This window comes from Octopus bimaculoides, chromosome 21 (genome assembly GCF_001194135.2).
Source record: "Octopus bimaculoides isolate UCB-OBI-ISO-001 chromosome 21, ASM119413v2, whole genome shotgun sequence".
NCBI lineage: Eukaryota > Metazoa > Mollusca > Cephalopoda > Octopoda > Octopodidae > Octopus > Octopus bimaculoides.
This window is the reverse complement of record NC_069001.1, coordinates 34,469,584-34,482,397: the sequence shown is the minus strand read 5'-3', so window position 1 is coordinate 34,482,397 and position 12,814 is coordinate 34,469,584. Positions and strand designations below refer to the sequence as shown.

Genomic DNA, 12,814 nt, shown 5'->3' with positions numbered 1-12,814 from the left:
TATTATTATTATTATTATTATTATTATTATTATTATTATTATTATTATTATTATTAGGGTGGCAAGCTGGCAGAATCATTAGCACGCTGGGCGAAATGGTTAGCAGTATTTCGTCTGTTCTGAGTTCAAATTCCGCCGAGGTCGACTTTGCCTTTCATCCTCTCGGGGTTGATAAATTAAGTACCATTTGCGTACTGAGGTCGATCTAATTGACTGCCCTCCTCCCCAAAATTTAGGGCCTTGTGCCTAGAGTAGAAAGGATTATTATTATTATTATCATTATTATTATTATTGTTGTTGTTGAGACACCCGTGGCTTTTGTGGATTTTTCCACAAGGTCCTTAAAGTGCTTCCCCTATTGAGAGTTTTAAATTGTTTAATTTTTAATCATTATTTATATTGTTTACACATTGTAAAACCAATTGTATCACCCCTCCTCCATCTTTCGGGCTTTGTACCTTGAGTAGAAAGGATCATTATTGTTATTGTTATTATTATTATTATTATTATTATTATTATTATTATTATTATTATTATCAAGGTGTCAAGCTGACAAGATTGTTGGCAAATCAAGCAAAATGCTTCATGGCATTTCATCTGTCTCTTAACATTCCAAGTTCAAATCATACCAGGATCAGCTTTGTCTTTCGTCCTCTGTGGAGCAGGGTTAATGAAATAAAGTACCAAGTACTGAAGTTGTTGTAATCAAGATTCTTCCCTTGCCAGCCTTGTGCCAAAATTGGAAAAGAATTATTATTGTAATTATGAAATTGAATCTTAAATATTTTTGTATTTTCTCTTACTGATAAAATCAAAAGAAAATTGCTTTTATTTTAACAAAACAAGAAAAATTCTACTGAGATAGTCTTTTTGCCAAAAGGAAGGTTTGACAGAAACAGTTAGTTCAGAAAATAGCTTTGGGTTGTTTTTTTCATTTTTTTGTTTTTTATAATTAATAAATCATAGTATAAACTGTACAAGCCTGACTGAACCCATCAAGTAGAAGTTCTCTTTCACATATAATAATCACGATGCTTGATGTAAGATAAATGTACAGAAATAATCACAAACAGCTTGCTACTGGCTTTTTTTTCGGATGCAAAATAGAAACAGAGGTAAAAAGTAATAGTGAATGCAAAGTTGGTTGGAGGAAAACAAAAATGAAAACTAGATATAAATAAAATATAAATGAAATATAAATAAAATAAAATAAGAATTTCGGATGAAAATAAATAAATGAATATATGTATGAATGGTGTGTACTCAAGTGAAAATGGGAATGGTAGTCTTTTGATGTCAATAGTGAATGTGACTGACTGACTCCACTTATGACCATCGTATGCTATTACAGCAAGGTTGCCTGTGTGACTAAGACAGCACAAAATATCCTCTTTGATGCCATTGGTGGACTTTGATCTGCTGCTATTGCATTCTCCCTCTCTCTCCCTCTTTCTCTTTCTCAACCCAGTACTAAAAATGTGCTGCCAACAATAAGGTTTATTTTCCCCTTTAGAATAGCTGATGCTGGCAGGTAACAAAGTTTGCATTTAATATGACATCAATGGAAAAAAAAAAGGGGGGGGAGAGAAAAACAAAACAAAACAGAAATAAAAAGGAGAAAATTAAAAAAGAAACTAAGAAACTGAACTACAGGTGTGTATGTGTGTGTGTGACAGGGTACACTGGAGGATGTGGATGTAAGTGGAAAGTAAAGTGCATAGGTATGTATTAGAAGTGCATATATGAGTGTCAATATGCATGTGTGTGTTTGTGTGTGTGTGAGCATGTGTATATGTTTATATCATATATGCACATACACATATGTATGTACATATATGCATCTTTAAATATGTGTGTGTGGGTGGATGCACACACACATATATATATATATATATATATATATATACATACATTATATATATATATATACATACATTATATATATATATATATATATATACATTATATATATATATATATACATACATTTTATATATATATATATATATATATATATATACATGCATATGTATATGTATACTTTGTTATATATGTGTGTGTGTGTGTAACAAAGTAAACTTGCAGGGTGCCGCACAAGTGAAGATATATAGGAAAGAGGCTTTGAAAATGCAGAGGTCTTTTAAAGATGTTTATTGACTTGACCTGTTTCACTTTTTAAAAAAAAAGATAATCAGAAGTAAAATGTAAGGCTTTGTATAAGCTTTGTTGTGTTAAAAAATGGTTATCATAATTGTTGATGGACTTCGACTTCAGATCTCACCTTAGTATTACCTGGATTTCTATACCAATTAAAAAAACCTTTTGTTAGTCTTTTGTACGTGTATTAGCAGAGAACTTAACAAGTATTTTGCCCAAATTAATTATCCCTTTTATTTATCTCTCATTCAATCTACCTAGGTATATGTGTGTGTGTATTCAATGAAATAATAAGATCCCACTTTCATTAGAGCAAGTTGCAAGTCACATATTCTTCCTATCAGTAGCCAGTCTCCCCAACTAAATTAACTCATCGGTTATCAGGAAGATTTTTAACATGTTTTATCAAACTTGCTTATTCCACCTTCTTGTGATATTTCTTATTACAAAATCAATGTAGAAAATCTTAAGATAAAACGTAACAGAGACAAAGCTACCCATAACACATATTTTCAAATGGAACATAGTACGATGTTAAAATCTGAAATTTGTTTTAGAATCTTGTGGAAGTCTTGTGGAAGTTTGAAGATTTTTAATTCAGAGAGATTTTTGCTGAGTGCTGCAGGCAATTTTGGGGATGAAAATTTATGTTCCGATAACATTTACTGTTTACCAATTTCTTTTTAACTTTTATTGACATTATTACTCCTTCTACTCTATTTCATTCCTCTCTCATTCTCACTCTCTCCCTCTCTCTCTCAGAATATCTTTAATCATCTATACATATTGATATATGTATATATTTGTATAGACTTGCACATGTGTGTGTGTGTGTGTGTGTGTGTGTGTGTGTGTGTGTGTGTGTGTGTGTGTATATTATAAATATACATAAATAGACAGACATATAAGTCTACATACAGAGAGGGAGAGAGAAAGAAAAAGTTCCATGGATGTGTGTGTGTGTGTATATACACACACACATACATAAATATGTATATATATATATATATATATATATATATATATATATATATATATATATATGCACACACACACACATAGATGAAAATGCACACATTGAAATACACAGGCAAACCATTTATGTTTCTCTTTACTGAAGAAATCAACTGTAAGCCTCCCATATTTGTAGTTTACCAAAACCCAAAAAGCAGGAAACAAAAAAACCTATATATACAATACAATAAATAAAATGTTAAAAATAGGGGCAAAAAACAACACCTATAACATCAGAAATGGAAGTTTGATGCTAATGCAGAACCAAACTGAAAGTCCCTTTAATCCCTCTGCTTAATTCCCAACATGTTGTTTCAGGCTTTGATTAATAAATTTACAGATATTTCTGTAAACGGTATGCATTTAACATCTTCTAAAATCCCCTTCTGGCTTCCGCAGCAAATAGAGGTGGATTTCTTCTTTGCTTAAAATATGTTTCTGTGTTGTGATCGGAAAGAGTGTTTATGAATTAAATTTATGCTTGCTGCTTTCAGTTAGCTCATCAACTTCCAGTTCAAGCAGATGTATATATATATATAATATATACGTAAACCCATGTTAAGATTTTTGCAGATTTCTTACAAATCCATGTTTAAGATAATTGATTGAGCAGAGAGAAATCAAAGTAAAGATGTTTTGAGATGTGTGTTTATATGCACATCCTTGAATCTATTTATGGCATGGCTGTGTGGTAAGAAATTTGCTTTTCAATGACATGGTTTCAGGTTCAGTCCTACTGCGTGGCACCTTGGGCAAGTGTCTTCTACTATAGCCTCAGGCCAACCAAAGCCCAGTTTCATCAAGTGAGATTAAATAATTTCATATCCTGATCATGGATATGGTTATGTTTTAATATGCCCCTAATTATCTTAAATGTCCAGACTTTTTAAATTCAGAAAATTATTCTATGGCACACGATCTTCAAAAAAATTTATTCAAATTAATAATCTTCTTTTACCAAAAGCTTGAGTCATAATTTTGTCAGTGAAGAAGACACAGGCTGAGAGGAAGCTTAAAGCACCAAGATTTTTGGACAGCAATAAGATCAGAACTCTAACCGCGAGTATAGTTAATGAGGATTGTAATTCAGACATTGAGGGTTTATGCTGTGATAATATTTGGACTGAGGATTATCTCATATTCTCTCTGAATGATGAAAATTAAGATGAAAAGATAATTTGACTAAGATATTGAGATTATATTATAATTTTAAGCAATCCTTTTTTTGTTTTCGATATTTCATATTTTATATTTCTTAATTATGTTCAATTTTTAAGAATAGGATTCCAGTGCAGTTTTATTTCAGTAATAATTTCAGATAATGTTGCAGTAATTTTAAAAATTTTAATTGTATTTATTTATTTTTTTATTCCTATTTTTCAATAATTTCGAAAATATTAAATGGAGAAGAACTTGGTTCAACAAGGTATTTGGTAACCTCACATGTGCTGCTGCCATGGAAAAAGTACGCAGTTACCCTCTGTAATGTGGTTGTCACTTGGAAGATCATTGAGCCATAGAAATTATAGCAAAGCAGGCACTGGATCACTACGCAATTCTCTGACTTATCAGATCTTGTCAAATTATTCGACCCATGCCAGCATGGAAGAGAGACGTTAAAAGATGATAAATATGATAAAGATTGCTGTTCAGTATATTCTATCTTATTTATTATATATTACTTGCACTCATGCAATAGATAGGAAAAATAAAATGAGTTTATAAAGAAGTTATTTTAGTGCAAGTTTTTCAATGCTGGACTGACGAAATCCATAAAAAAAAAAAAAAAGAAAAAATTAGAGAAAAACCAAAAAGAAAACATTTAAGCTTTTGCTGATAAAAAAATTCTAAAGATTACATAGAAGTTAGAGAGAGTATAAAGAAACAGATCAAAAGCAATCAGCTGTAAATAGACTGAGAAAAAAAGATCTAAATTATTGATTTTTTTTTCTTTATGGCCAGGCTTTGCAAGTCATTAAAACATATCAATCAGTAACTAAGGAGTTTGGATTTCCAGATGAGAACTATCTTCTTTTATGTGTTTAGGTTCAAATTTTAGGTGTGTGAAAGTTTAATTGAAAATAAACCTTGTAGAACGCATAGTGAGAAAAAAATAAAAAGAAAACAACAGAAGACTTTATTAAGCAATGTCTTCTGTTAAAACAAACAGTTAAAGGTTACACAATTTAGTGTTGTTATATATTGACTTCTAGCAATGTGAATGAAGTTGAGCAGGTACAACAAAGTAGCCAGAGACCAAAACTGTTCACCTCATTGTTTTGAATTATGATTTTTTTTTTAAACTTTTATTTTAATTTCAAATTTTACTGAAATTAATTGAACGGCTTTTTAATCTTTCCTAAAAAAACGTTAAAATTTGCAAGAAATTTTTGTGAGACATGATTGGGATAGGAGGAGCACCGATACAAACCTTCGGTTAATGGTTAAAGAAAAAGAAATCGTTAGACTGATTTTTATTGCAATGTTAAATCTTTTAATGTTTTACGAGAAATATGGTGGTTCTCCAGCAAATATTATGAAAACAGAGCAGAGCATCATTAATTATTTTTGGTGCTGCAACATATTTTGTTCTCAATGAGAGGAAGGTTGTCTTAGATTTTTACTTCTTTTAGAATTCACTGACAGAAAAAATACTGGCTGACCTACTGTTTTACTAGGTCTTAGAGTTCACTGATGGGAATAAAACATCTTGAGAAAATAATGGTTGACTTGTATTCCAGTATTGTAGTGAAAGGAAGGAAAAAAAGCATAACAACTTTTCTCAGAAGCAGAAAATCAGTTGTTATACAAATGCACAATTTAAAAGTCAAGTGCTATAATCAAGTATTTCAGAGCTCTTCTATCTTTTATTTGTTTTAGTCATTGGACTGTGGCCATGCTGGGGCACCGGCTTAAAGGGTGTGGCCATGCTGGGGCACCGGCTTAAAGGGTTTAGCCAAACAAATCTCCATTAGTATGTATTGTTTAAATCTGGTACTTATTGTAATAGTCTTTTTCACTGAACAGCTAAGTTATAAGAGTGTAAACAAACCAACACCAGCTGTCAAATGATGAGAAGGAAAACACACACACACACACACACACACACACACACACACACACACATATCAGAGCTGTGCATTCCATCTACCAAATTCCATTCACAAGGAATTGGTCTTAGAGCTACAGCTGAAGACATTTATTCAAACTGTTACACACATCAAATAGCATCAAATCTGGAACAACGCAATTCCAATGAAACCTGCTTTAACCACACAGCTACGATTGCACCTCTTCACAATGAAACACTTTAGATCTATGGCCAGTGTCCACGGCTTTGTTTAGAACCAAGCCAAGAAATTTTACTGTAAAATAATTCCCACAACCAAACACATTTAAATTAGTTTCTGCACCTAAAACAAACCAACAACAATAACAATTAGGAAACATATAAGAAACGAGAAGATTATATAACAGAGAGAGAGAGAGAGAGAGAGAGAAAGAGAAAGCGTTGCCGTTTTTAGTGCTTTCTAATACACAGCCAATAAACTGTAATAGACTGCTCTTTAAAGAAGAAGAGTACAGTGCCATTATTTGGCAAAGATTCCAACACAGCATTAAACCTAAATAAGCTACTGACTTTTGGTTTGACCCAAGTAATTGGATGGTGTTTTGAGTTAAAACTTTATCTACTCGATTTTTAATGCCTAACTCCATCACAGTTTATTCCGGAATCTCTGATGATGAATTTTAGATTTCTGTTTTCATAAATTTGTTCTTTGTTTTATATTTTTATGAGTCTTTTATATTTTTCCTGCTCTGTGTTTCTTTTTCTTTTTTATTATGTAGTATTATCTATTTATTCTATCATCTTCTCACTAATTAACCTGTCTTCTTTCCTCTCTCTCTCTCTATCTCTCCCTTTGATGGCGTCTCTCCCACGTCATTCTTTCAATATCACCAGAGTTCTTTTCTGCTTCATCTCAATCATTTTGCTTTCATTTTCTTGGTTCCTCCCATTTATTAACCCATCACATCCCTCTCTACTTCTCTCTTTCCCATTCTCTTACATACAGTTCCTTGCTGCGTCATTGCATATACATAGATCCACAGATACACTCACTCACACAGATTCATATAAATGTATATACTTCTATCTATCTACCTGTTTGTGTGCTTGTATATCATTACTCAGTTTCATGTCAAGATTTCTTGCCAATAGACAGAGGAGCCATTTTCTAATCTAGATCCAAGGTTCTTTCATTGGAATTTCATCAACATCAACAGGCATTTTTGTATGTGTGTATATGAGCAGATTTGTATGTTTTGCTTAATGTATGTCTTCTCACGCATATACTTGCATATCTAGACATGCTCATATATATTTAAATGATAAACTTCTGGAAAGGTTTACAAATTTTTACAGTTCCAGTGATGGTTTAAATCTTTAGTCTTTGAATCAATTTTCTTCTTTCTGGTTTTGAGAAGCCTAATTTCTCAAGGTAAGTACTTAGGCAGTGTGTTACATATCCCAGGACCCCAATAATTACAGGTATAAACCTGAACTTATAATCTGGATAGAATAACAGCAGATTTCTCAACAGTTCAGCCTAGGTATTTTCTTTTCCACTGATCTTTATGTATATATGTTCTCTTTTCTTTTTAATTTACAGTCAACTTTTAACCAGCCACCGACTTGGTAGCAAGATTGTGAAAGCAAGTATTTTAATTTAACCATCATCCTTAAGATCTTAAGAAGGTCTTGCAGATTTTTCTAGTACCAATTAGTATGAGCATTTGTAACATATGAATTAAGGTATCGCATTCTCTCTCCAAGATCCCAAGTTCAGCTTTACTTTGCTCTGGACTGGTTGCTGTGTACCTCGTTGCTCCAATAATAATGGGTATGAAAAGCAAAGTGTATCTTGAGTACTGGATTTGTGAGCTCCTTATTAAAGATCCATGGATGTCCTCTTTCTCTTGTATGTATGCATGTATGTATTTATGAATGCAGGTCTAAATATAACTCCTTATAATTTCCTTTTTTATAACTTAGAGGAGGTGAAACACCGTTGTCTTCTCATTTATTGTGGTTTTGGAGTCAGGCTTTGGTTGCCTTTTCTAGCATGGTGGTATCTTAGATATCCTCAATTACACACACACACACACATATATAAGTCAGTAAATAGTGGGGTTGTGTTAACCGCACGTGGAGAAATAATAGGAAAATGAAAAATAATAATAAGGCAGAATGCTAAACTGGAAGCATATTTTAATAAAGATTTCTAACCGGCTTTCATTGCATAGCAAATTTTCAAGAAGAGGGAAAATGAATATGTTTTTTACAAACAAGTACAAAATGAAGAAAATAATATATAAAAAAAAATAATATATAAAAAAATAATATATAAAAAAAATAAATATACCAATACATTATATTGTCTTTGAGCTTTTGAAGTTCAATGGTAATCCATGTATATAATGGTTGGAAAAATAAGGATGCATGAGAATTGAGAGTTGTGTTAGGTTTAAAAAAAGGGTTAAAAGTTTGTGTTGAGCAGGAAGTGTGGTGTCAAAACAGGAAGTGTGTGTAAGGGGAGACAAATCATTTTAGTTAGAGTTATGAACTCTTATATATATATATATATATATATTCGTCATGCTGGACCACTGAAATCTACAAGTTTTTTTCACTCTCTCTCTCTGTTTATTTTTTCATATTTCTCCGAGTGTGAAACTAATACACTTACTAGTTGTTCATACACCTGTCTTCGTCATTTGATTTTCAATAAATTTCAGCAATATATATATACACATACTAATATATTTATATATGTGTATACACACACATACAATTTCCTTCGTTCCTTTTTTTATTTTTTTCAAATCAGAAAGTTCCAAACATGGTAAGAAGCCACTTAGTGTAAGCTACAATGAACAAGAAGAAATTGAGATGAAAGGAATGAATTTACTTCAGAATCGAAAGAGTTCAGGTCATAAGAAGGAAAAACAACAATGAGATGGAAGAGAATTTCAAAGTCTGGCAATGTTTTAGGGAAAAGCTACAACCATAGAAAGTCTGCCTCATTTATGGAAGCACAACGGCATTTGGATGAAGACAGGGTGAGTTTTTATGTTATCATAATCATTTTCACACACCCACCTCTCTCTTTCTTTCTCTCTCTCTCACTCTGTCTGTCTGCATGTCTGTCTGTCCATTTGTCGCCCTGCCCTGCCCTGCCCTGCCCTGTCTCATATTGTTTCTCTTTTTCACAGTTTATATCTTTTAATCTCACATAATCTTTTTCAATCATACATTTAAAAAAAGTCCTCCTTACTTTCCATACCTTACTCTCATTCACACACACACGTTCTTCCCTTGCATATCATTCCTCTCACCCTTTCCCCCTCTACACTCCCTTTCCATATAGCTACTTCCTCTATTTCTTTCATTAAATTACAGACTCACACACACATCTCTAGCTCTTTCTCTCTCTCTCTTCGTCTCTCTTTCACTACTTCTTTATCTATGAACTTTCACTTTCCCATCTTGCATTATCATTCTCTCTCTCTCTCTTCTCCTCTTTGTCTTTCTATTACTATTTCTTTACCTCTTGCTTCTCCATCTCTCTCCTTCACTTACACTTACTCCCTCTTTGCATCCTGTCTCTCATGACTAGCTTCCCTCCTCTTTCTTCCTATCTATCTAATGAACTGCTCTCCCTATCCCTCCCCCCTCTCTCTCTACCTTTATTTTACCACTTCTTTATCATTTATTTCTCCAGACCTCTCACTCCTTCCTCTCTCTCTCTCTCCCTCTTTTCTTTTTATTTAACCAACAATCTATTTCCCCTCTCACTTTCTCTCTCTCCACCTCCTTTCTCATCTTCATTCTATTACTCCTTCACCTTTTAACTCTCCATCCCCCTCCCTCATTTACACCCACTCCTCACTACTCCCCGACTCTCTTTCTCTCACTGTCCCTCTGCCTTTCTATCTCTCTTTCTTTCACCGTGTCACTACCTTTCTATCTTTCTCCCTTTATCTCACTGGCTTTCATCTTCTCTTTCACATGTCTGACTTCAGCCTTATTTTTCCAAATCAACAATATTCACCAATTATTTCCAGCAACCTCTAAGCCTCCACTAATGGCCATAATGCTACTCCACTCCACCATACACAGCGCTACAGCTCTCATTGTTTAATCTTAAACATGACAATTCTTGATTCCAAAGTCTTCGATATCTATGTTTGGAAATATTCACTTCCATTTAAAGATTCCCCATAACAAATTGGTTAAAGAAATTCTTCCCCTTAATAGATTTTTTTCTTTTTTTCTTTTCACCTGTTTTTTTTTTTTGTTTTCTTAATTTTATTGATCCCTTTCAGATATTCATTCTTTTCCCTGCACACATACAAACATCCACCCACACACATATACACACAACACACATATAGCTACATACATATACCTTATATTAAATGTATAGACACATGTGCATACATACTCTCACAAGCAAATGTGTGTGAGTATATATATATTTAAATATATTTAGCCCTCCCCCACATATATAGATGTGTATACATATTTACCCCTATATATGTGTGTATGTGTGTGTGTGTGTATGTGTGTGTGTGTATATGTACTTATATATATACCTAATGCTATCATATATATATATATATATATATATATACACATACACACATAAATGCAAACATAAGCACATACATCCACACACACACACATATACAGATATAAATGCAAACAAGCACACACATACATATATATATATATGTATTTATATATATATGTGTGTATGTATATGTGTGTTGGCACATGTGTGTATATGTTTGTGTGTGTATATATATATATATATATATATATATCTGCATGCATATATGGGTCCAGGACGTTACCAATGTTGCAAATAACATGAAATATGTGAACAACAAGAAAAATGGAACACAGGACAAAGTAACACAGACATGTGGCTTTGTGTTCAATCCTACTGTGCAACTTTCTTGAGAAGAGTCTTCTATTAAAGCTCAGTGGTGGGGCCAAAACCTTGCCATTTGATTTCATTCACAGAAACTTTGTGGAAGCACATTGCCTGTGTGTTTATATCATCATCATCGTCGTCATCATTTAATGTCTTTTGTCCATGCTGGCATGGTTTGGATGGGTTGACCAGGGCTGGTAAGCTAGAAGGCTGCACAAGACTCCAGTGTGATTTGGTATGGTTTTCTACGACTTGGTTAATTCACAACCACTTCAAGTAATTGTTATATTGATGCCGACTGGATGAAAGACAAAGCTGAATTCTGAATAGGATCTGAACTCAGAATTTCAGATAACTAAACACATTGAAATATCATGTCCAGTAGAATACAGCACTAGAGCTGATCTACATATGTTGCAGGGGTTGGGGTAAGTATATAGAAGAAGAAGGTCTATTGAAACTTTCTGATGTAAATATAGACATACATGCTTATATATATATATACACAAACACACAAACGTGTATATATATATATATATATATATATATATATATATATATATATATATATATATATATATATATATATATATATATATATATAGAGAGAGAGAGAGAGAGAGGCCAAATTTGTGTAAATACTGGGCAAGTCAGGAACATTGCCAAAGTCAACAATTTAGAATAAGGTGAGATGAAAGAGTGTGTGAAAGAAAAAAGAAAATGTTTTGTTATCTGAGGAGGTCATCAGAGGAATATGGAATATCTTTGGTATAATGGTTCATGTACGTCTGTGTTATGTATAAGCGTGTGTGTGCGTGTGTGTGAGTATCTGTGTGTGTGTTTGTGACTATTTGTATGTGTGTGTACAAACATTTCAGTGTGTGTGTGCATGTGTGTGTGTGTGTGGATGATGAGAAGTGTAGAGATACAAAACACCAGAGGCTTTAAGTTGTTGAATAGTCATGAAGTCAAAATAAGGATACACCAAGCAAATGAAAATTTCCTCAGGATAAATTACACACACACATACACACACACACACGCACACGATATACATAAAATATTTACATATGTGTATGTTTATGTGTCAGTAGTGTCAGAGAGGCAGAATGATGATGATGATGATGAGGAGGAGGAGATTATGGCTACAAACTGCAAAGCAAAATGGTGTTAGGTAGGGTGGATGGTCAGGGTGGAATAATGGTGCTTAATCTAAGCTGTGTTTCAGTTGCAGCTCAGAGTTGATGACTGCCTGACTGAGAAGCACAAAAAGAATAATAATAATAATAATAATAATAATAATAATAATAATAATAATAAAAATAAGAAGAAGACGAAGAAGAAGAAGAAGAAGAAGAAGAAGAAGAAGAAGAAGAAGAATTGTACTCATATATTTAGAGAGAAAGGGAAATACACACATAGATACACACACAGATTAATACACAGATAGATATATAGATAGATACCCATATATATATTTATATATACACATATATGTATATATATGTATATGCATAAGTATATATGCATATATACATACACACACTCATATATATACACACACACACACAAACATATATATGTGGTGAGTGAAACACAGAATGAGAGAGTGTGAAAGAGACAGAGAAAGTGTTGTGGAG

General features: G+C 32.8%; 1 long non-coding RNA gene across 1 annotated transcript in view; it reads left to right on the top strand.

The window, feature by feature from the left end:
• LOC106884501 (uncharacterized) overlaps positions 1-12,814 on the top strand; it is a 60,171-nt gene that overhangs the window by 30,468 nt on the left and 16,889 nt on the right. The window contains exon 2 of the long non-coding RNA XR_001411252.2: positions 9,063-9,294. This is a non-coding gene — a long non-coding RNA (uncharacterized LOC106884501). The remainder of the gene's footprint in view (positions 1-9,062; positions 9,295-12,814) is intronic.